We start from the raw sequence: 26224 nt of genomic DNA, 5'->3' as shown, positions 1-26224 counted from the left end.
TAGTTCACTGTAATCACAAAATACTTCACTATATATCATGTATACTTACCACAGTTTCAGGTATGCTACCATAATTGATTGTGATGTCCTCATCGTTACCATTCTTTGAATTGTCAATCACCATTATGCTTTTAGTGCTAAATCTGAAGCATATGGTGTAGTAATGTTCCGCAGCACAAATTGGAAAGAACACCTACAAAGATGATAACAATCTATCCTAATCTAAAGTGACAGTTTGGTGAAAAGACATTTTTGCCCTTTTTGGCGGGAAAATGTAAAGCTATTTCTGTTACCCTTTTTTGTCATTATGAGAAATATCAACTATTGGACAGAAAAAAGGTTACTAAAAATTGGTCCAATGAAAAGCAAGCTTCTGAAAGAAGCTTAAACAGCTATTTATACACAAACAACATTGAATCTGTATTATTGTGAGACTAATTTTCTTCGTTTCTTACTGCATGCTGCTTGGACCGGCAATGGGGGACAGCTCCGGCAAAAGCAGAAGCGGCTGGCATAGAATGGAGGCAGCAGCGGGTGAGGAGGCGAGAGAGATGCCGAAGATGAAGAGGATGCGGCAGCGACGCTGCTGTGAATAGAGGCAAAGCGGCGGCTTTTCGAGGAAGTGACGGCGTCGCTCAGATGCAGTGGCGGCAAGGACGGCGTTGACTTTTGAAAGAAGTTTGAACACTTTATATGTAGATACACCATTGAATATGCAGTTGTAGACTGGTTGTTTGATTTTTTGATTGCAGGAACTTGCAGCATTATTCACCCAATGCAATCTCGACATAAGTCTTTGTTGATGCAAAAATTCTGTGCGGCAGGAGCAGCCTGAGAGGACTATCGAGAAAGGAGGAGCTGCTACTGTTGCTGCTGTTGATGACGAGGGCGGCTCAAGGTGGTGCTGCAGCGTGGTGGTGAGGAAGGCAAAGAGAAATTGAGGGATGGAGAGATGCCGGAGATGCTAGGCGACGTGGATGTGCAGTTGGAGTTTGAGGATGGTGGGTCAGCGAGATGGGTGACGCTGTCGTGAAGGAAGAAGGTGAATCAGGCGTTGCAATGAGCCAGGACGGAAGGAGATCCGGTTGCTCGGCGAGGGCAGTGGAGCAGCGAAGCATGAGGGCGGCGATGTGATGCGATGCAGCCTGCAGGTGGACGACAACATTGGTAGAGAAAATGCAGAGAAAGAGGCGCAGATTTTGTTTGTTAGGGTTAGAAGAAATATTATTATTGGGCTTTATAGAATGGTTTGGGCTATTTGTTGGGGTGTAATACACTAATTTTAATTTGCTCTTCGAATTTGTTGGCATTTGTGTAATAGTAGTAGTAGTTTATATTTTAAAATTACATTTATTTTATTTAAGTTATAAATTGTAAATATATTAAGTTTTTTATAAGTTTTTTTATTATTTTTAGAATATTGAAATTTTTTATGGTTTATTTTTTAGAGTGAACTACAAAAATAGTCCATGGACTATGCATTTATCTCGCCAATAAACCCTGGACTTTAAAAATATCCCCAGACAACCCTGGACTAAGCGTTCATCTCAAAATTGATCCTTTTGCCCATTTTCGAACGAAAAATGCCCTTTTGACCATTTGGGCAATTTGGTCCATACACAATTTTAACTTTTTGTTAGCATCACCATTAATGATTCACCATGATTTGCATGTACAGTTATATATTTAATTAATAATTTTGCAGAGAGAGAGAGTGAGTGTGGATTAAGTGTATAGATATAATGTATATATATGCTACCAGAGAGAGACTCTCACTTTGATCTCCAAAATTAATTTTCATTTATGCCTAATAATCCACCCGGCCGGGTACGAAGTTCAGAACACGAAAATTCCAGTAAGCCCTCAAAATTGGCCACCCGGCCGGGTACGAAGACGAATTAACCTCCAAATTTAGTTTTCATATAGTTTGGAGGCGGTTTTGAGGAGGAGGATCAGACATTCTTGGACGAGAAAAGAGAGAGGAAAAGAGAGAAAGAGATGAGGAAGAAGAGAAAGAAGAAATTTTGGCCAACATTCCGACGATCCGTCTCCACATCCCAATTCCACTCATCACGAGCATGATTCCTATGGTTTTTATTGCAAATTCCACCATGTGTTTAGGCTAAACTCTCTATGTTGCTCCAAGTTGTAATCTAGGCTCTGTATGGATGTTTCTACACCTTTGAACTCATGTGTTTGTTACCAACAATGTGCTTAATGTTTATACTCTATGTTTTTGGCTAATAATGTAATGTTGTTCTTTTCTTTGCTATTGTCTCTTTAACATAGTTTAGGAATGTTTGATTGTTGGTATGCTTTTGAATTAGAATTGTTCAGAGGATAATTTGATAGTGGATTAAGTAGGTGATCATAGTAGATGTTTATTTCTCCAGCGCTTCCGCAGGAGTTTATAAACATTGAAAATTGGTTCATAGGTTATGTGTTCAGCTAATTGTGAACTACTCATCGTGTACATGTTCAGTGTATGTGATTAGGTTGATGTTTTAATCCCTTCATATGTTTCGTTGTATAGGTGTAGAACAATACAAGTTTAGTGAGAAACTTGGAGTGACGTATTTTCTCATTTGAATAGTCTTTCTTTAGTTAACTTGTAGCTTTATTTTATCAACATCTTTCAAAACCAAAAATCAAATCTTATGCTACATCTTTTTAAGTTTTTAAGTTTTAAACAATCTTCTACCTCCCTGTGGATCGACACTTGAAATACTACTAACGACGCTGTAATCTTGCAGTATCGTTGTAATATAAGAGTTATCTTAATTAAACTTGTGTGAACTTGCACTTGATATTTGAACTCAAAAATTACACAACAAGTTTTGGCGCCGTTGCCGGGGAGGCAATAGGTTGTTTAATACTTAGTAGTTTTATTTTTGTTTTATTTTATTTGATCTTTTGTTTTGTTTTGTTTAGGCACATACTTCGTGTTCTTGGGGGTGATAGCCATCTACCACATCTGGACTTGAAGACGAAAGAGTATTTATATTAGGTGATATCTTTCTAATTTTTAGTTTAGTGATTAGGACTTTTTTAGTTTACACTAAACCACACACATTTTATAAGACTAACCCCGAAGTTGCCGAGATGTCTCGCTTTCGGTAGGATTAGTATATTTGTGTTGTGTTTGGTTTATTTTCTGTTATGTAGGTGTTCTAGAAAATCGAAAATAGAAAAACGAAAATCAGTGGATGCAAACCAGATCTAAGGGTACACCGCAATTTGGGTTATTGATATATCATAGAAGAGGACAGAATTCAGCTGTGATTGGTACACATCAGGACTATCAGAGTCCAGTGAGAGAAAATCCTTTATTCGAGACAAATTTTGAGGGTAGTAGCAGTGATTCAGAAGTTGAGTCTATGGCTGAAGATGACAATAATGTTCCACCACCCATGGGAAGGTTTGGCGACATCCTCAGATCGGGAGTTGATCACCCGGGGGAGTTTGCCTATGCGCACACCTCACTACATTAGTTTGGTGAATGGTGGAAATCTTTTCCATGGTCGAGATGAAGAAGATCCGATGAGTCATTTGAATGCCGTTTATGAATTGACGAACTCTCATAGACCTCCAAATGTAGAGCATCATCGGATTAAGAGGGCATTATTTCCTTTCTCATTGAGAGAGAAAGCAAGAGAATGGTACAACTCACTACCGGGCTACAACATAGCAACATTTGAGGAGTTGAAGTCAAAATTCCTTTTGGAATATAACTCTCCAATGAAGATCGAGAAGTTGAGAGAGGAAATCACTTCATTCCGGCAAAAGTATGATGAGTCATTTGCCGAAGCTTGGAAGAGATTTACAGACTTGCTAAGGAAATGCCCAAGTCATGGTCTAGCTCCGGGGCATGATCTTTTGAAGTTCTACAAGGGACTCAATCATGAAGGCACAGGGCTGGTGACTATAGGGTCAAGTGGGAACTGACCCATGATGAAGTGAGAGCGCTATTTAAAAGATTAGCGAACAATAAGAGAAATTGGCATAATCCAAGGAAGGTGGCCGCGGGAGATACGTTTGGTGCTACTAAGGAGTCGGAAAGAGTGTTAGCTATAGAAGCTTAAATGGCTGACTTTAGTACTCAAATTTTGTTGATGACGAATGCCGTCAAATCTATGCAGTTGACTCCTCAGCCTCAAACAGCGCCTTTGATGAAGTGTGGAGTGTGTTGGGGTTTGTATACTAAAAGATGCTTCGAGCGTACATGCCTTTGTACAGTCAGCTTGTGCATGTATACGAGAAACGCCACGTCCACTTGTTTACCTAATTATGAGAATAAATAATTGAATATAATGGTTTATTATTGAAATATGATAAACAAGTCTAAGGCTTTTTACTAAGAAGGTCAAGTAGGGAAATTCGATGAATCTCCTCATGAGTTTTCCAGTAGGGGACTTGGCCAGATCTAGTAAGAAGAAAAACGTATTCACAACCTAGATAGGCTTTGGCTACCTATTGGTACGGTTGCGGTGTTTGTGATAATTCTCTCTTACCTAAGACGAGATTAGTAACACCTGTGTGGTAAAGCACTGAAAGGATCTAATCCGAAATGTATTCTTATATTTCAGATAGTTTAGTATTTTCTAGTCTATGATATTAATATCAATATTGTTTATTCAATCAAACGCCACTTTGACTTATCAATGTGAGAGTTTGTACGTAACTCAAGTTCATGATATCTTGGGTGGTAGTAATTGAATAACATGAAGGTATTGGAATATTATTTCATAGAATTCGCGTGCCCAGTGTGGTATGATTAAATCCCTAAGGGGTGATCCCCAAGAGGTGTTTGAAAAAGGAATTTATTATTCAGAAAACTGCGCAGTTGGAATTTATTCCACGAATAATAAATAAAGTTTCAAACTAGAAAAACTCTTTGGAGAATTAATTTAATTCTAGTCACATAGCAGACAAAAGAATTAAATTGACGGATCAAGATAATCTTAAACGCGAGAAATATTATAAAATAAAATGGACCCAAGTTATTTGTAATTTGGTGATTTAAGTGGGAGTGCAATATTATTCTTTAGTGGAACAAAATAATATTCCATTGGTAATATATTAAATCATGGGTTATTTGATTTAATTAGTAATTTATCTAATGGGTGAGCCCAACACTTAAGTCATTCCATGGATCCCCATCCTAGCCCAACAAGTCCATTATAAATAGTGATGAGATGTGGAAACCCTAGCACACCATTCAACACAACACTCCTCCCCCTAAACCCTAGTGGCCGTCGCCGGCTCTTTCTCTCTCCTTGCCTCGGTTTTCGTGCCTTGGCACGTGGGAGAATTAGGGTTTTGTTTTTGTTCTTGTTCTATCCTAATTCATAGGATTAGATCAAGACAATATCGAGTTTGTGATTGGGTTTCCTTAGATCTCTTCAAGACTATTATTGATTATTCAAGATCCGCCCACACGGATGGATGATCAAGGACAAGGGAATAGGTTGGAAGATTCACGGTCGATAAACCAAGGATCTCCGGGTGGTGCAGCTAGCAACTTCGATCCTATGATGGATCAAGAAGAGGTAACAATCGAATCTACATCGAATATGCATGATTATGTGTTTATTTGATGTTATATCTATAGATCTATGTTCATTGCATGAAATTGGAGTCGAATGCATAATCACCTAAATAGATCCGTTAAGGACCTTTTTGTTTTCCGTTTCTTCCGCTGCGGTAGTCACAACAGAGTGTGCCAAGGAGGACATTATACAGATCAATGTCCTAGTTTACAAGGAGCACCAGTGGAGGATGTAAATTATATTGGTAACCGTCAAGGTTTCAACCAAGGTAACCAGTATGGGAATCAACAAAACTGGAGGCCTCAACAAAAGAATTGGAATCAAGCAGGTTCTAGCAACACTGCAGGAAATCAATGGAGGAGCAATACCCAACCTCCGGGATTTGAGAAGAAACCATCCTGTGATGATCAAGTTGCACAGATCTACTCCTTTATGACCAATAATCAAAAGGAGAATGATCAATTCCAGGAAAGAGTGAATGAGAAGTTTGGCCATATTGATGCTACAATGAAGAATTTAGAGAGAATGATACGCCAAATTGCATCAGCTGCGCAAACAAGGACTCAAGGATCTATTCCGAGCACCACAGTCACAAACCCGAATGTTAATGAACAATTTAAAGCGGTTACTCTTAGAAGTGGAAAGAATTTAGATTCTATGCCAATAATGGACAGTCAAGGGTCTTCCGGCATCTCACACGCAAGAGCGGATGAGGTGTTAGGCTTGCACTCCTCGCACGCAGGGGCGGACGAGGTGTGTAAGGAAAGTCCCGAGTTAGTGCAGAAGGCACAACATGGTCAAGAAGGGGCTGCATCCGGTGGCAAGATAATTGGTATGTAATCTGAATCTTATGGAAGACCATCGGTTGAAGAAAAAGGAAAGAAGATAGAAGAAGCATACATGAGTTTAGAGAAGAAGGTTACTTTAAGCCCAGCACAAGATCCCAAGAGCATGTTCAATTTTCCCGATCACATTCCACCTCCACCATATCCATCAAAGAGGAGGAAAAGAGTCCCTAAAGAGAAGAGCTTCGAATGGATGATGAATGTGATCAGAAAGGTAAATGTGGATGTCTCTTTAGTTGATCTCTTCACCAATTTCCCTAAATTCTCCAAGTTCTTCAAAGACATGATGGCAAACAAGGAGAAGCTACAAGATGAGGGAATTGTCCCGTTGAGCATTAATTGCTCACAATTAATTTCGGGAATGATGCCAAGAAAGAAGAGTGATCCAGGGGGATGTGTGATTCCTTGAGAGATTGGGGATACCATATTCACAAAATGCCTTTTAGATCAAGGATCGGGAATATCTCTCATGGCTTTAAAAACTGTTCGAGCCATAGGATTGGAGAAAAGAATTGAACCTATAGATATTGTTCTTCAATTGGTTGATCACTCAATTGTGAAGCCAACTGGGATTGTAGAGGATGTGCTAGTGAAAGTGGACAAGTTCATCATTCTCGTTGACTTCATTGTCTTAGACATGCCAGAAGATAAGGAAGTGCCTATTCTCTTTGGGCGACCTTTTCTAGCCACTGGAGATGTGCTTCTTGGCACAAAAGATAACTCCGTCACTTTTAGAATCAATGGTGAACAAGTGACTATCAATGTAGATAAAGTGATGAAGCACCCAAGTGATGCTAAGGCATGCTTTAGAGTTGATGTTCTTGATCGGTGCATCTTCGAGAAGAGTTGTTGTTCGGTGCAAAAGGAAGATAGTGTGTTTGATGAAGGGAGTTTGGAACAAGATTTTGGTTTCTCAATGAAAGTTGACTTCAATGAAGAGGAGAATTATGAAGAAGAAACAAGCAAGGTTGTGAATGCTTGTGTGGCAGATTTGAGACCTTCTATCGAAGTCCCACCCAAGCTTGAATTGAAAGATCTCCCATCAAATCTCAAGTATATTTTTGGGTGAGAATGAGACACTCCCGGTTGTCGTGTCAGCTTTGTTGAATTATGAAGAGGAGTCAAAATTGATAGAGCTTTTGAAGCTTCACCAGCAAGCTCTAGGATGGTCAATTGCCGACATCAAAGGAATTAGTCCTGCAGTTTGTATGCACAAAATTCTCATGGAAGATGAAGCTACACCAGTGAGAGACAAGCAAAGGAGGCTAAATCCTATTATGCAAGAGGTTGTTGAGAAGGAGGTGAAGAAGTTGTTAGATTTTGGTATGATCTATGCAATTTCTGACAGTCAATGGGTGAGTCATGTTCAATGTGTACCAAAGAAAGGGGGAATAACTGTGAAGATAAATGAGAAGAATGAGGTCATGGCGACGAGGTTAGTAAATTCATGGCGAGTTTGCATGGATTACCGAAAATTGAATAAGGCCACAAGGAAGGATCATTTTCCATTGCCCTTTATGGATCAACTGTTGGATAGGATTGCGGGTTATTCTCATTATTGCTTCCTTGATGGATACTCGGGGTACAACCAAATCACAATTGCCCCAGAAGATCAACACAAGACAACCTTCACTTGTCCCATTGGCACCTATGCATTCCGTAGGATGCCCTTTGGTCTTTGTAATGCACCGGCTACTTTTCAGCGGTGCATGATGGCTATTTTCACGGACATGAATGAGGATATAATGGAAATATTCATGGATGATTTCTCCGTATTTGGCTCTTCTTTTGATCGGTGCTTACACAATTTAGGCCGAGTTTTGCAAAGATGTGAAGAGTCAAATCTTGTTTTGAATTGGGAGAAATGTCAATTTATGGTGAATGAAGGCATTGTGTTGGGTCATAAAGTATCAGAAAAGGGTTTGGAGATGGATAAGGCAAAGATTGATGTGATTTCAAAATTGCCACCTCCAACAAATGTGAAGGGCATCCGTAGTTTCCTTGGACATGCGGGATTCTACCGAAGATTCATAAGAGATTTTTCAAAGATTGCAAAGCCACTTTGCAACTTACTTGAAAAGGATGTCAAGTTTGTTTTTGATGATAAATGCCTTGAGACATTTGAGATTCTCAAGAAAAAGCTAGTTGAAGCTCCTATTATTATCACACCTGATTGGTCGAAGCCATTTGAGTTGATGTGTGATGCTTCAGACTATGCAGTGGGGGCCGTTCTAGGTCAAAGAAGAGAGAATGTCCTACATGCCGTCTACTATGCTAGCAAAGTACTCAATGAGACTCAATTGAATTACACTACAACTGAGAAGGAAATGCTAGCTGTCATCTTTGCTTTTGAGAAGTTTCGTGCTTATTTATTAGGTACGAAGGTGGTAGTATTCACAGACCATTCGGCTATTAAGTATTTGATGAGCAAGAAAGATGCAAAACCACGATTGGTGAGATGGATCCTCCTTTTGCAAGAATTTGATGTTGAAATTAAAGACAAGAAAGGATCCGAGAACTTGGTTGCTGATCATCTCTCTAGACTTGATGGTGTGGAGGAGACAGAAGATGAGAAAAGGAGAAAAATCAATGAGAAATTTCCCGATGAGCAAGTGTTTCAAGTGAGTGCTCGGGAAACATATGTGCCATGGTTTGCTGATTTGGCAAACTACCTTGTTACGGGTTTGATGCCGGAAGGATTGTCTTCTAACCAAAAGAAGAAGTTTTTGAGTGACACTCGCATGTATGTTTGGGAAGACCCTTTTCTCTTCCGTCTTGGTAGTGATGGAGTGATTCGAAGGTATGTGGGAGAACATGAACACCTTCAGATTTTATCTGCATGTCATGATTCAGAGTATGTCGGCCACTTTGGAGCACGTAGAACTGCATTTAAAGTGCTCCAATCCGGATTCTTTTGGCCATCTATCTTCAAGGATTCTAAAACCTATGTAGAGAGATGTGACAGTTGCCAAAGGACCGGGAATATCTCTTGGAGGAATGAAATGCCGATGAATAATATCCATGAGGTGGAGCTCTTTGATGTTTGGGGATTAGATTTCATGGGGCCTTTTCCCAAGTCTAATGGGAAGCAATATATCTTAGTTACGGTGGATTACGTTTCTAAGTGGGTAGAGGCTGAGGCATTGCCTACCAATGATGCTAAAGTGGTATTGAGATTCATCAAGTCTCATATTTTCAACCGTTTTGGAACACCTCGAGCCATCATTAGTGATGGAGGTACTCATTTTTGCAATAAGTTGTTTGCAAACTTCCTTAGAAAATATGGTGTTCAACATAAAGTTGCTACCCCTTATCATCCCCAAACAAGTGGCCAAGTGGAAGTCTCCAATCGTGAGATTAAAAGAGTTCTTGAAAAGGTGGCGAAGCCGTCGAGAAAAGATTGGTCTCAAAAGCTAGATGATGCCTTGTGGGCATATCGAACGGCTTATAAAACTCCTATTGGAACTTCCCCTTACAAGATGGTGTTTGGAAAGGCATGTCATTTGCCGGTTAAGCTTGAGCATAAGGCATTTTGGGCCTTGCAAATGCTGAATTTGGATTATGATTCGGTAACTAACAAAAGGATGCTTGAGTTGAATATCATGGATGAGTTTAGGTTGAATGCTTATGAGAGTGTTGATCTCTACAAGGAGCGAGCAAAGAAGATTCATGATGCAGCCATCAACCCCCGTCGATTCCATGAAGGACAGTTGGTCCTATTGTACAATTCTCGGTTGAAGCTTTTCCCGGGAAAACTCAAGTCAAGATGGTGAGGTCCGTTTGTTGTGCACAAAGTGTATCCTTATGGTGCAGTGGATATTCGTGATCCTAAGTCCAATGATGTATGGAAGGTGAATGGTCAGAGGTTGAAGGTTTAACTAGGCGGTGACCTGTTGAAGGAAGAAAGGGAGGCGGTCGCACTACAAGATTCACAAGTGTAGACCCAAGGATGAAGAAGGTCGAGCCAACAACTATAAACAAAGGCGCTGATTGGGAGGCAACCCAAGTTTTTATGTTATTTTCTTTCTTTTTATTTTCATATGTTGGAGGCTTTGTTTGCTCAATTCTTTCCCCTAGCATTTATTTTGAATTGAGTGCTTCTTTATGTTTTGTTTTGTGTTGTTTTATTTTGTTTGTAGGAGCACATTGGAGCTTATGAGAGAGCACACATACAAATTGAAGATACACCCACCCTCCCACCCACATGCTACGGATTTCATGCCAAGTTTGGGGGAGTCTTCTATCCCTTTACTTTTTATGTTCTTCTTTGCTTGCATTGAGGACAATGAAGCATTCAAGTTTGGGGGGTTGTTTGAGTTTGAACAAATTTTATGCACGATGCATGTTTTCTTGAGTGTATTGTATGCTAAAGGTGTTTTGAATCAATGTAATTGACGGGGCATGCTTTATCTTCGACTTTCTGGTTATGAAATCTTGCTTGATTTTACTTGATCTTTGAAGCTTATGATGGATGGAATTGGTGCATGAATTTATTTGAAAGAGCATTTTGTGACTACAACCGATTTCTTGAGTTGAGGAGAGTATGAAAGTTATATATCTTGTGGAAATTATCTTGGATTGATTTGTTTTATTGAGTTGCATGCTTGCATTCATATGTGTTAATGATAAGGGATAATAAGGCATTAGGATGAACTCCATGGCCAAATGATCACATGCCTAGTCCAACAAATGATCCCCTAGAAGCCACTTTGAGCTTAATCCCCATTGTTTGGTGCAAATACTTAGCCAATCACTTAGCTACTAAAATAAGCCTCATTTTAGCCTCATCAATAAACCTTACTACTATTTGGGTGCTAAATACAAGTTTGAGCTTTGTTGATTGTGTTGTGAGTGTTGGGTGGTGTTCTATCAAAGTTTAGAGATTTTTTTTTTCAGATTTGATGTAATGTTTAAGTGTTGAGAATGAAGTTCTTTGTAAGAAAAAAAGACAGCCTTCAAATTGTAAAAGTCGAGGCCTTTGAAAAAAAAAGAAAGAAAGAAAGAAATAAAAAAAAAGTGAAGAAAAAAAAAAGTGAAATAAAGTAGAACTTCTATGGTTTTGTAAAGATGTACTCTTGTCTAGAAAAGATCTTAAGTTTGGGGGAGTGAAAGTGTGGGTTGTAAAATGTATTGTGTTTGGTTCTTTGCAAGGAAGTTGCAGGAGTGAAGAATTTGACACTCAAATATGTAGTTTTTGAGCTATTATCCATATTTATCCTACCTCATCCCTAGCCCCATTACAACCTTTGAATAAAGACCTTGGACTTTATTGTTAATGCATTATGGGTGGTTTGTAAATGGCTTGGTAGAGTTAAAGATGTTTGATTTGAAATCCACGGGTCTATATGATAAGTGTTGCTTGACGAGTCAATGACGACGGTTTGAGTTGTAGGATCTTATGCTTGGACTTACTTTGAAGTGCACCTTGACTTGAAGTTCTAGGTGGATGAGTGATTGTTCTTGAGAGTGGGAAATCTTGATTGGAAATGTTGGGGGTTTAGATTTTGTCATTTACGTCCTTACTTACTTGATTCTTTGTGATGAAAACTTTTGTGCGTTGAGCTATAAAATGTTGTGTTTTAAGTGATCTTGCTCGAGGACGAGCAAGCAAATAAGTTTGGGGGTATTTGATGCGAATCAAATTGTACATTTGTATTCCCATAACTTTATATGATTTATATAGTTTGATGCTTGCAAAAGTATGTTATATGGTGTAGGACGGGGAATTAATGGTGAAACGAAACATGGAATGAAGCTTGGATGTCTTGAAAAAGTCGTGCAAAATGCCCAATTTGACAGGCTACCCAAGTTGACAGATTGCCCAAGTTGACAAACTGCCCAGTTTGCATCGTGAGTCCAGAAAGCTCTCAAAATGAGGCACCCGACCGGGTACGAAGTTCAGAACACGAAAATTCCAGTAAGTCCTCAAAATTGGCCACCCGGCCGGGTGAATTTTATGCCCAATAATCCACCCGGCCGGGTACGAAGACGAATTAACCTCCAAATTCAGTTTTCATATAGTTTGGAGGCGATTTTGAGGAGGAGATTCAGACATTCTTGGACGAGAAAAGAGAGAGGAAAAGAGAGAAAGAGAGGAGGAAGAAGAGAAGGAAGAAATTCCGGCCAACATTCCAACGATCCGTCTCCACATCCCAATTTCACTCATCGAGAGCATGATTCCTATCTCTCTATGTTGCTCCAAGTTGTAATCTAGGCTTTGTATGGATGTTTCTACACCTTTGAACTCATGTGTTTGTTACCAACAATGTGCTTAATGTTTATACTCTATGTTTTTGGCTAATAATGTAGTGTTGTTCTTTCCTTTGCTATTGTCTCTTTAACATAGTTTAGGAATGTTTGATTGTTGGTATGCTTTTGAATTAGAATTGTTCAGAGGATAATTTGATAGTGGATTAAGTAGGTGATCATAGTAGATGTTTATTTCTCCAGCGCTTCCGCAGGAGTTTATAAACATTGAAAATTGGTTCATAGGTTATGTGTTCAGCTAATTGTGAACTACTCATCGTGTACATGTTCAGTGTATGTGATTAGGTTGATGTTTTAATCCCTTCATATGTTTCGTTGTATAGGTGTAGAACAATACAAGCTTAGTGAGAAACTTGGAGTGACGTATTTTCTCATTTGAATAGTCTTTCTTTAGTTAACTTGTAGCTTTATTTTATCAACATATTTCAAAACCAAAAATCAAATCTTATGCTACATCTTTTTAAGTTTTTAAGTTTTAAACAATCTTCTACCTCCCTGTGGATCGACACTTGAAATACTACTAACGACGCTGTAATCTTGCAGTATCGTTGTAATATTAGAGTTATCTTAATTAAACTTGTGTGAACTTGCACTTGATATTTGAACTCAAAAATTACACATCAGTTTCATAGATATAGAGACAGATGTATAGAGAGAGAAGGTATGCGTGAAGCATGTGAAAGGGTGGCAATTAAAGGCAAAATTGCAGCATTTGGTCTGCGTAATCCTCAAAATCCCTCTCCTCACCAAATTCCCCTCCACCGTGCCAATTCGCACAAAATAGCTATTCGGCGACACGTACTTTTCGTATTCAAATCGGAGCCACCTACAACCATTCCTTCCTCCTTTCGCTGAATAGTTCGCGGACAACTAAGACATGAAGAACAAAATCAACAAATCGGAGCTTTGAAGAGGGCAGCGTGAGGAAGAAGAAGAAGAAGAAGAAGAAGAAGAAGAAGAGAAGAGAGATGTGTGTGTGTGTTGGTGTCTCTATTTTAAAGAAACGAGAGAAAAAGGGACAAACAAATGACATCCTGGAAATCATTAATGATGTTGATGACATCTTAAAAAGTTAAATTGTGTATAGACCAAATTGCCCAAACCCTCAAAAGGGTATTTTCGAACGAAGACAGTGAAAAGGGACCAATTTTGAGATAAATGCTTAGTCCAGGGTTGTCTGGAGATATTTATAAAGTCCATGGTTCATTGGCGAGATAAATGCATAGCCCAGGGACTATTTTTGTAATTCACTCTATTTTTTAACACAAGAGGCAATATATATAGTCCAACAATAAAAAAGTTGGTGGCTTTCTGCACCATTTTTTCACCTCCTTTTTCCTTACTTTACTTTCATTTTCTTCACAAACTTGAAAATATATGATATTTCAACTTTACCTACTCTAGAAAAGAAAAGGAGTTAGCGGTTTCTTTCTTTTATATTAATCTAAAGGGAAATTATTTGTCAATCAAAGACTATATTTGCATTCATTTTAGATTTATGCGATCTAAGAGCTGAAATTAGTTTTCATATTCTTACAATATGAAAAGGTTCTCATTTGTCATATGTTGAATTTAGATTTGCCAAAGTCGAATATATTGATTGGGTAAATTTTTATTTTATTATTGTTTTAATATTTTTATTGTAATCCTATACATAACCTTTAACTTCTTCTCTTTGTTAAGTTATTTATGAACAATGTCAAGTAGGGTGACTTCTCGTGAGAGAATTCACAAGTATCAATGTTAATTTTAATAGTCGTAAATTTTCCAATTATATTGTGAACGATGTTATCATTTTGTGTGTTAATTTCTTAAAAGGTTACGAAACCAAAGTGTTTGTATAACATGTGATACTACTAAACAATTTTACTTATAAAAATGAATACTCCACTGAAGTAAAAAATCTATGAATTTTGATTTTATTTGTACTTTGGATGTTCGAATAATTTTGAGTTTTTATCTTTCTTTTGCTCTTTTTTCATTATTCATTACCTTGATTGACAAACTTCTACCTAAAATAGAGATAAGTATTTTATTAAAAATAAATGAATTAATATATTTTAATACAAAATTTTGTTCGATACTCATTATGATACAAATATGGTAGTTTAGTACACGTTCGTAATCTTAGCAACCCATGAGATGAAAATTACTTATTAGTTTTTATTTATATATTTCGCAATTAAACTTTAGTCATCTAATTATAATATTAAAAAAATGTATTCTATGTTTATGTATAAAATTATACTATAAAATAAATGATGGTTTAATCAAATTTTCTATTCAAATTAAAAAATGTATCTGTTAAATATTAATATATACGTGTAAATTTTATCTTCCACAGCCTTTTTGATAAAATGAACTATATTTTAAATCTAAATAATTAGAAAATTATGTTTTGAAGTGTGACGTGTTTCATAAAAACTATTTAAAAAAGGAACATAACATACTTTTTTGAACACACATGCACATTTATAATTGCACATAGTTTATCTCAAAGAAGAATTTTGATCGATAAAAAGTATTTGGATATCTCAACTATCAAATATGCATTTGGCCTTTTGGCCATGCATCCTTAGTTGTGTTAACTGTAACAAATAAATTCAATTTGATCCATAAACTTTGTATTCCCTAATCCCTACCATTAGCGTAATCTACATGCTCACCATCTTTATCCTTCTATTTCTATTTAAACCATGAAATAGTGGCTTCTCAAATAAGATAAAACACCAATACATACACACACTTTTAATTGAATCTGCATTTTTATTGATTAATTTACTGAGAATTTTATTTTTGATTGTAGTATAGCAGGAATCTTGAAGCCGAGCTGCAAAAATAAGAGAACAATTTGGCCCACCAGAAAGGGCCGCTGTGAGATCAACTTCGCCCTTGACGTTGTCTCGATAACAGAGAGCAGAGCGCGGCACTGGGTGACGAAGGCGGCAAGGCTGTGGGGCAGTGGCGGCAAGGCGGCGAATTCTACGAGAAAGTTACGGATCCGGGGCGAGAGAGATAGGGGGAAGGTGTGAAGACGAAAAAGAAGAGGAAGAAGAGAGAGAAGTACAACAGCGGTGAAGGCAGAGCAGCGCCGCGAGGGAGGAAGGCGCGGCGGGCGGGACGAGCGGAGAGGCTGTGTGGAAGGAGAGCCGACGAGGAAGAAGGATGGTGCTCTGGCAGGGGGGATGATTTCTACCGCCGAGTAAGGATGAGGAGGGAGGGAGAGAAACTTGAGGGAGATGGAGGCGCCGCATGTTGCATTAGGGTTTTAGGATATTATAATTTATTGTGTATTGTTTGGAATTTTTGTTTAATATTTAGTGGGCTTTTAGCGTGTTAGATTTTGGAGTATAATTTAGTTTTCAAATAGTAGTAGTATTATAAAACTATGTAATCAATTTATAGTAGTACATCTTTCTATTAAATACAATTTTTAATTTATTGGACTTTGTATATTATATATATATATATATATATATATATATATATATTTTTAAATAATTTTTTTTATAAGTAATTAATTCCATATATATAGTTAGAATTGAGCTGACTTTGATTTACTATGTGTTAATGTCTTGATGTTAGATCGTACACTTGGTGTTACTTCTATTTTTCTTGGATTATTTTTTATTTACTCATATTTCTATTCTTTGTACTTCTCAAAATTTTGAAATATATTTATATTGAATTCAAATATGGCTGAACCAAGTAATTATGAAACACCAATTTATAATGATACAAAGTGAAACTAAATTAATATCATTATCAAACAAAGAACAATATTGCGTAACTTTAATTGTTGTTGTGAATAGTAATATACAATTGTATATATAATATACTCCCTCCGTCCTAATAATTCGTCACCATTTGACCCGGCACGTGTTTTAAGAAATGTAATAGAAAGTGGGTTGAAAAAGTTGGTGGCATGTAGTTATATAATAAAATATGAGTACGAATGAGTTAGTGGAATGCATGGCCCACTGCCAAAAATGGTAAAAGTGAAATGTGACAAATTTTTAGGGATGACCAAAAAAGGAAATAGGTGACAAATTTTCAGGGACGGAGGGAGTATTAGTTTAATTAAATATGTTGAAATTACATATAAATATATATTTATATTCAATATATATAATTTATAAATATATTTATATTTAAATTACTAGAAGTACACATAGTTATAATTGAGTTGATTTTTTTAATCAAAACTGGTAAACTATTTGATCCTTCAAATAGTTTGCTTTTTTTTATTCTTTTGTAAATAGTAGTATTAAATTTTTCTTTATTTGTATGTCTTATTCTATTTCATTCACACATCTCCTCTTTTGTTATTTCTTTTATATTATATTACACTCATATCAAATATTAAAATAATATACAATCATCTGCTAAAATATGAAATGTTTCATTGAGAGTGGGTTGAGAGAATTACAATTGTACAAATATTTTTTTATTATTATTTATAATATTATAAATACTTATTTTAATTAGTTCTTATTTATAAATATATTTTTATATTTATTTACTCTATATTTATTATTTTAAGTTGATATATCTTCATTATTTAAAAATATTTAAAAATCTTTTGCCCTGTGCATAGCACAGGTGTTAACACTAGTTTCAGAATAAAAACAACCAGTGAATATAACAAAGAATCTTTTGTATTCAATATTTACCAAATCTACGTCGACCCACTTGAAATACGGAATTTCTTTAATCTCATTTTCTAGATTGCTACAGAATCTATCAATTATGGTGTTGATGTCCACCCCATCAGGCCGTTGTACAACTGTATACAGCTAAAAGATGAGACAAGTCAAATCTGGATAGAAATAATTCACTATAGTGAACATATAGTGAAGTAAATATGCTTTATAATGAACATATACCATGCAGTTCATTTTTCAAAATTTATACTATTCTTACACATTGGTATGTTGTAAAAAAGAGGCGCCTCGATGAAGATAGAGCCATGTATTCTTCCATGTTATTCAAATAAGAAGCCCACGCGTTGATCACACCCACTTCTACTAGCTCATGCGGCAACAGTGAACTGAATTCTCTTTTTGTTACAATTACAACATCATCATCAAACAATATGTTGTCCCTGTTCAAACATGTATGTGTGTTAACATTTCTTTTGTATATTTTTTCTTCTAAATAAGAACTATAATATAAATCTTACTCATTTAATTTATGTGTTGTCATAATCCAAAAAAATATATGTGACTCTTGCAAGCTAAACTTTGTTTTTGCCTGAACCATTCTTTCATGGAATAGAGATCGCAGTGCAGCGGATATTCTCTTCTCAGCTTTTGAACGTACTGCCATTTGTTCAATCCTAGCACTTGCCTGTCAGGGCAAGAATGAGATGAAAACTTCACTATATTGTTTATATACTTCACTTTAAAAGACATATAGTTCACTGGATGTGTATTTTTACATTACTGAAATGGAAAAATAGAGCAAGTTTTACTTCACTCTAACCATGTTTTACTGAAATGGAAAAAAAAGCACTACAAGCATGGATAAACAGACACTTCACTCTAACACTAGAATACTTCACTCTAAGCTTGTTTTACCTCACTTAAATGGAAAAAAAAAGAGCACAATAAGCATTTTATCAATTCTTACAATATCCAGATCGTAAACTACAAATTGGGCCGAAGGATTTTGGTCAGCTTCTTTCAATTCTGATTGAATGTAGTCATCATCATCACCTATCGCCATGAACGCTTCTATTGCAGATGCAATTTGGGCATCCACATTGTCGTCCTATTTTCATAATAAGAAAAGAATATCAAATATAAATACCACAATACACATGTATTAGGTATCTGTATACCTTCAACTGTGTGGTTTGTGATGCTCCTTTAGTTAGATCTGCGCAAAATTCATTTGTCTCCTGCATATAGTGATGTGTATTTAACCATAAATACAAAAACTTAAAAGGTAGATATAAACAACAAGTAAAAAAGTATTATAAATTCGAACACAACATCAGAGAAATGTTTTTAGTTCACCCTGAATCAAATGTCAAGTTTTAAAACAAAACATACCAAAATCAAAATCAAATTGTTTACATCATTCCAACACTTCAACTTACGTCCTTCTTTTCCAAGTTAATTTCAGGCAAAATTGATGTGCCTTCAGCCACTAGTTTTCTCTTTTCATCATAGATTTTCATCATCTTTTCCATTAGATCAATCCACTCTGGATTATCCTCTTGATCGACTTCCATAGCATGTGTCATATTATCAATTGGATTTGCCACAGCTTGGTCGCCTTGAGCAACCTCGACACCCACCATCCTAAGGGCAGTTACAGCTACAATCTTGAAGCAATTGATGTCTTTGCCAGTTGCTGGAGCATTCTTTATAGAGTTCATCATTTTTTTAATAGAAGTTGCAGCCTCCTTTATTGAACTTTTTACTTCATCATTTGAAGGAGCTTCATCATTTGAAGGAGCTTCGGTTGTTGGCAGAGTATTCCCAGGAGCTTCATTAGTTGAAGGAGCTTCGGTTGTTGGCAGAGTATTCCCAGGAGCTTCATCAGTTGGTGGGAGAGTATTCCCAGTGGTAGAAGGGACAGGGGCAGTGACAATGATTGAATAATTATTGACATATAAAGCTTCAATGGAGACCGGGTCAACAATGCTTTCTATGCTTCCTCGGCCTATAACACCACCATTTTTGAATTCCAACTGACCTCTTTCCCTAAGAAGGGTGGCTGTCCAGTTTCGGACAGTGGGAAATCTTTGAACCACCATTCTCGTCCTGTAGACAACCCTATCAACATAGCAAGCCTGCAAAAAGGTTCAAACATGGATGATAAGCTGGGACGACAAACACTTCACTCTAACAGTAGAATACTTCACTCTAACCATGTTTTAATTCACTGAAATAGAAAAACAAAGCACTACAAGCATGGACAACAAACACTTCACTCTAACACTAGAATACTTCACTCTAATCATGTTTTACTTCACTGAAATAGAAAAACAAAGCACTACAAGCATGGACGACAAACACTTCACTCTAACACTGGAATACTTCACTCTAACCATGTTTTATTTCACTGAAATGGAAAAACAAAGCACTACAAGCATAGATGACAGACACTTCACTCTAACACTGGAATACTTCACTCTAACCATGTTTTACTTCACTGAAATGGAAAAACAAAACCTACAAGCATGGACGACAGACACTTCACTCTAACACTGGAATACTTCACTCTAACCATGTTTTACTTCATTGAAATGGAAAAACAAAGCACTACAAGCATAGACGACAGACACTTCACTCTAACACTGGAATACTTCACTCTAACCATGTTTTACTTCACTTGAAATGGAAAAACAAAGCACTACTAGCATAGATGATAGACACTTCACTCTAGCACTGGAATACTTCACTCTAACCATGTTTTACTTCACTGAAATGGAAAAACAAAGCCTACAAGCATGGACGACAGACACTTCACTCTAACAATGGAATACTTCACTCGACCATGTTTTACTTCACTGAAATGGAAAAACAAAGCACTACAAGCATAGATGACAGACACTTCACTCTAACACTGGAATACTTCACTCTAACCATGTTTTACTTCACTGAAATGGAAAAACAAAGCCTACAAGCATGGACGACAGACACTTCACTCTAACACTAGAATACTTCACTCTAACCATGTTTTACTTCACTATAAGGAGTGCTTAAAATAGAAAACTCACCAATAAGAATGTGATGGGTCCAGTGAATGGAGTGGATTTGTTCTTCTTTTTCCAGCTATCATGTGCTGTGTGATTAGCACATTCAAAACATAGTTGCACCAGTTGTACTTTCTCACATTGGAAATGTTTTCTATATAGTCCAAAATATGTCCATCACAAATCCCATTTTCAGATGGTGAGATCAGCACAGAGTCCAACAGTACAAGAAAAACTTTTTTAAACAACTCACCACTATCTACATCAGTATCAAGCTGGTCTTGCAAATCAGTTGCGGATATTGAATTTATGTCCTTCTTCACAGCTTTTGCAATATTCTGCATATCATCATTTATGTAATACTTCTTTTCAATATTTATCTTACGCTCCCCTCTTGGCAATCCTAAGGTCGCATGCACATCCTCCTCAGTGATGTGCAACGGTTCATCATCAATTAACTTGATTCTTGTGCAGTTGTCTTGATTAAAATTCTCCAGGAGTGAAAATGCCATTTCCGTAGGAATACTTCTGATCTTCAGATGGACAAGCTACCCAAATCCCATCTCTTCCAGCGTAGCTAGTTGTCTTTTGTTCATCTTCTCTATGACATCAACTAGATTTTTAACTCCTACCTTGACAACAAGTTTTGGTCTCCTGATTTTAATATTTTCCAAATCATCTGACACCATTTTTTTCTTTCCTTTAGCCTTACTCTGCTTCTTTGCAGCAGGCTCTTCATTTTCATCATTTAAACCTTTTCTCTTTGAGGCTGGAAGAAATAATACAAAAAAAACTACTTCACTGTACTGTATCACAAACACTTCACTCTAATACTGGAATACTTCACTGTAAGCATGTTTTACTTCACTGAAATGGAAACACAGAGCACTACTAGCATAGATGACAGACACTTCACTCTAGCACTGGAATACTTCACTCTAACCATGTTTTACTTCACTCGAAATGGAATTACAGAGCACTACAAGCATAGATGACAGACACTTCACTCTATCACTATCACTGGAATACTTCACTGTAAGCATGTTTTACTTCACTGAAATGGAAAAACAAAGCACTACAAGCATAGATGACATACACTTCACTCTATTACTGGAATACTTCACTGTAAGCATGTTTTACTTCACTGAAATGGAAAAACAGAGCACTACAAGCATAGATGACATGCACTTCACTCTAACACTGGAATACTTCACTCTAACCATGTTTTACTTCACTGAAATGGAAAAACAAAGCACTACAAGCATAGATGACAGACACTTAACTCTAATTTGTGCCATATACATAATATATTTCATTAAGATACTAAATAATTAAATAACTCACCTTGAGGTCTATCATGATACTTCGACCTCTTTTCAGTATAATCGGTAGTATTTTGTTTGGAAGGTTTATCCTCTCTATTCTTCATCCTTTTCTCCGCAACATCTGCTTCATTTGTAGTAGAAGCTGTAGTTTTTTGTTTGGAAGGTCTATCCTCCCGATTCTTCATCCTTTTCTCGGCAGCAGCTGCTTCATCCTCCCGATTCTTCATCCTTTTCTCGACAGCAACTGCTTCATTTGCTGAATCTTTATGACCTTTCATTTGTTCTATAGAAATACATAAGATTAGAAGATTCTTTCTTTTTATATGCATATAGAATCAAAAGACTGTAATTATTTCATGAAACCTTTAAGTATGTCGATTGGTACAATCTCAGCTGCAATTTCTGCCAACCTTTTTTCCACTAAAATATCAAGCATAATACAAAAAATTTTACTTCATTGTAGAGCATCACAAACACTTCACTCTAAAACTGGAATACTTCACTGTAAGCATGTTTTACTTCACTGAAATGGAAACACAGAGCACTACTAGCATAGATGACAGACACTTCACTCTAATACTGAAATACTTCACTCTAACCATGTTTTACTTTACTGAAATGGAATTACAGAGCACTACAAGCATAGATGACAGACACTTCACTCTAACACTGGAATACTTCACTCTAACCCTGTTTTACTTCAAACCAATGAAAAAACAGAGCACAATAAGCATAGATCACAAACACTTCACTCTAATAATGTAATACTTCACTAAATGAAAAACAGAGCAGGTAGTTGTTACTCACGATCGGAGTCTACGGTTGTTGTTTTTCTTTTTTTCAGTCGATCAAAACCTACACAAAAAATAGATGTAGTTAACTGTAGTAGTTAACTGTAAGCAGATGTTCATATGTTCAATTTGGATTCCATAATAAATTATTGCACTTGGTGTTTGAATTTGCAGAATTCTCAAAACTAACTTTTATTCTAAAACTAAATCTAAATTAGAATGAGAAATCTAAATCAGAAACTAGTAGAACAACTTACATTTTGAAAAATCTTTCTGATTTGGATTCATTGTTCGACTATGGATGGAGGTGACGACGATTGCAGCGACGATGATGGAAGCGACGGCGATTGCAGGGACGAGAAGACGGCGACGATGGATGGAGGCGACGGGAAGAGCAGTGATGGCGGGATAGATTGAATTCCGTAATGAGAAATTGTTAACCCTAATTTATTAGTGAAATGTCCATTATACCCCCGCCTTGTATAGTGAAGTAAATCTTTGATAGAGTGAACTGATTTCTCCTTCAAATTCAAAAATCACATGTGTTAAAACTAGCCCTTGATTTTCTTAATCTTGTGGCTATGATTTGTTCTCTAGTTATATACTTAATGGGCACTTGCCCCATATCAATGCTCAAAATGAGGTAAATTCTTCAACATCCCATATTATTTATGTATGCAGTGATGGAAGCATGTGGCTTGGCCGGTGCCGAAACCCCCCCTTGCCATGGCTGCCCGTCCCCAGTCCCTACACCTTATGGCCTTAACTAATTGTTAAAACTCTTAAATCTTGTCCCACGTCGACTTAATGTCACTGCTGTGAATTTGGGCGAGGTGTGTCTCAAAGAAGACTTATAATTGGGCTTATACATTTTGTTGGGCTCATTTAGGCCTTGGGCGAGATATATGTTTTAGAGGAGAAGACTTATAATTGGGCTTATACATTTTGTTGGGCTTATTTCGGCTTTGGGCGAGATATGTTTTTGAAGGAGAATGCCATCGCATCTAGTCGAATACAGGTAAAAGTTTATACTACGGAGTATAATATTAAGTTTTACTTTTATAAAATAACTATTCTGATATCAAAACTATAATAGGTAACATATTACCAACTTGAAATTCAAGTCTAGCGTATTATCAGGTTTGTTTCATATTCTAAGTAGTTAATAAATTTATTAAGTAATATAGACATTATTATGAAAATCTTGTTGTTACGAATTAGTATCAGTACTTAAAAAAAAAAATCAAATTCAAGTACTTAATTCAAATAATAATAATATTTTAATTCCAGCACTAAACTCGGCAATATGAATATACCAAAAGTTTTGAGTTAATTTTGAATATCAATAAATTAAGGACAATTAATTACTAGTATTCCATTTACTCGACTTCCAATTCCCAAATCCATTCCAATCTCTTAAATTTGTTGCGTATCATTCAGCGTTTGATGATGATGAATACATAATTTTCAGACAACCAACATCAACCACGTATCTATCGACAGTGAGATAGCAAAGTGAGCCTTCTAACCTCATCAATTGCGAGAGACATTATTAAATATATTTATATAATATTATACTACGATATAAATATTTATTTAATTTAAACGCGTCGATGTGATATGTGGGCAGGAAAACCACTCCTTTAATCTTTTGGACATCAATTTAATATTGTCGGCCAATTTGACATAGAAATGGCCACCATTGGCTTCAATTTTCAACCTCGTATGATATGTAATGTAGGTGTTTAAATAGCATGTAAACATTGCGTGGGACCTCACTTCAATCAACTGCAATTTCTAATATTTCACTATTACTACTAGTAATTATGAATAAAGAAAATATACATATTAAAATAGGATAATGATATAATGAAAACGATATATATAATAAAAATTCAAAATTTTAATCCTATCTACTAATTATTATGGATTATTGCTTATTATGTTTTCAAATTAAAATTCAATAATTTTTATGAATTTATCAACAAAGGGTATATTAGATACTTTCATAATACGGTGAATCATTTAATTATAGAATAATTATGTAATCCCGATTTCGTCGTTCTCTCTCTTCCACTATTCACGTTAATTAAACCATTTCAATTACTCCCCCTCATTCCAACTTTTCGCCTTTTCATCAAAAAATTGCTTGAATTTTGCAGTGTAATTGCGTTAATTCTTTGTTCATGTTGAATTTTGTGTTGAAGCCGTGTTGATTCTATGTTGATTCTAAAATCTGTGTTAATTTTATGAAGATTTTTTGTTGAATTTGTGTTGAATTGATCGTGTTGCTTTTTTGTTGAATTCTGAAATCTGTGTTGATACTTTGCGCTGAAATTTTGTTGATTCTCTTGTTCTGCTGTTGGTGATTTTTCGCGTTGAAATTGCGTTGATTCTTTTGTTATGCTGATGTTGAATATTTTGTTGAAATCGTATTGATTCAAAAATATGTGTTGATTTTTTGTAGATTTTTTGTTGAATTTGTGTTGAATCGATCGTGTTGCTTCTTTGTTGAATTCTGAAATCTGTGTTGATTTTTTGCGCTGAAATTTGGTTCATTCTTTTGTTCTGCTGTTGGTGATTTTTTGCGTTGATTCTTTTGTTCTGCTGATGTTGAATATGTTGTTGAAACCGTATTGATTCTATGTTGATTCTAAAACGTGTAGATTTTTTGTTGAATCGAAGATGAGAATATTTTTAGTTTTGGAAGGTGGGAGAGAAATTAGGAACACAAGAACCGTTCAGAAACTTAGCTTACAAAAATACCCTCTGTTGATAAAATATATGCTCCTGTTGAGATGAAAATTCTACGCAATATTAACCACAAATCTTTTATAATTAATGGTTGGGATTAAAGTTTTGAGTTTGTATTAGATATGCGGTTTGCATTTGATCACATCCATATTAAAATAATTATCCTCTTTGACGGTAAAAATGAGTTTTTATTTGAATAACTATATATAAATATAAAGATACCAATTCTAAAGTTTGGCGAAGGTGATAAACATGTGAGAAATGATATAAACTATAGTATACCTAAATTATAAGTCGGAGGTTGCTATAGTCTGGTCAACTTGTAGCAAAAAAGAAACGTGTTAGTGAAACGGCTAGTCAAAAAGTTGTGAAATACTACTTTTTTATTATTGCATATTCTAACAATTAGATGATCAGACTGTATTTAATTCAAAGTTAACTTTTAGTTCAAAGTAGCTCTAAATAATATTTATCATCGCAATTTATAAATTGATGTATTTATTTTTTTGATAAAAATAAAAAAGCTCAAACCATAAATGATGAGCATAGATTCACGAGTCGGTAAAACCAAGTACAAAAGTTATCTAAGGTAACAAACTCTCTTATTGTCAACAATCAACGGGCCTTAAGACCATCCATAACCCATACTCAATTTTATTACGTCATGCAGTATGTCACAACTTTTAGTATAATTTTATCTCACCACATAAATCTCTACTCATACCATAACTTAACTTTATTTTTCATTTTTTTTATTGTTCAATTTATAAATTTAACATAAATAACTATATAGATAACAAATCACTCCATTAAAATATCTAAAAATAAAAAAAATTAAATTCCTAAAAATTAAATCCTAATTACTTCCTTAATACTTTATTTGGGAGTTGAGCAATCAGAGCTTCACACATTTTCCGGTTATTCTTGGACATCGACGAATATCAGGTGAGCATCGTGGACAACTCATTCATCTTGATAGCGTGTG

The 26224-nt window shown here is 35.9% G+C and overlaps 1 long non-coding RNA gene and 1 other non-coding gene across 2 annotated transcripts; both read right to left on the bottom strand.

Moving 5' to 3' along the window:
* Nucleotides 1-3750: 3750 nt before the first annotated feature.
* LOC125197597 lies at nucleotides 3751-3857 on the bottom strand. Its single transcript, XR_007172133.1, has one exon. It is a non-coding gene; the product is annotated as a small nucleolar RNA R71 (small nucleolar RNA).
* An 18084-nt stretch (nucleotides 3858-21941) lies between these two features.
* Nucleotides 21942-22530, bottom strand: LOC125193567. Its single transcript, XR_007171594.1, has 3 exons — nucleotides 22502-22530; nucleotides 22058-22114; nucleotides 21942-21977 (listed from the first exon to the last, which is right to left on the bottom strand). It is a non-coding gene; the product is annotated as an uncharacterized LOC125193567 (long non-coding RNA).
* Between the last annotated feature and the right edge of the window lie 3694 nt (nucleotides 22531-26224).

Source organism: Salvia hispanica, chromosome 6 (genome assembly GCF_023119035.1).
Source record: "Salvia hispanica cultivar TCC Black 2014 chromosome 6, UniMelb_Shisp_WGS_1.0, whole genome shotgun sequence".
In the NCBI taxonomy this organism is placed as follows: domain Eukaryota; kingdom Viridiplantae; phylum Streptophyta; class Magnoliopsida; order Lamiales; family Lamiaceae; genus Salvia; species Salvia hispanica.
This window is presented reverse-complemented; position numbering and strand designations above follow the sequence as displayed.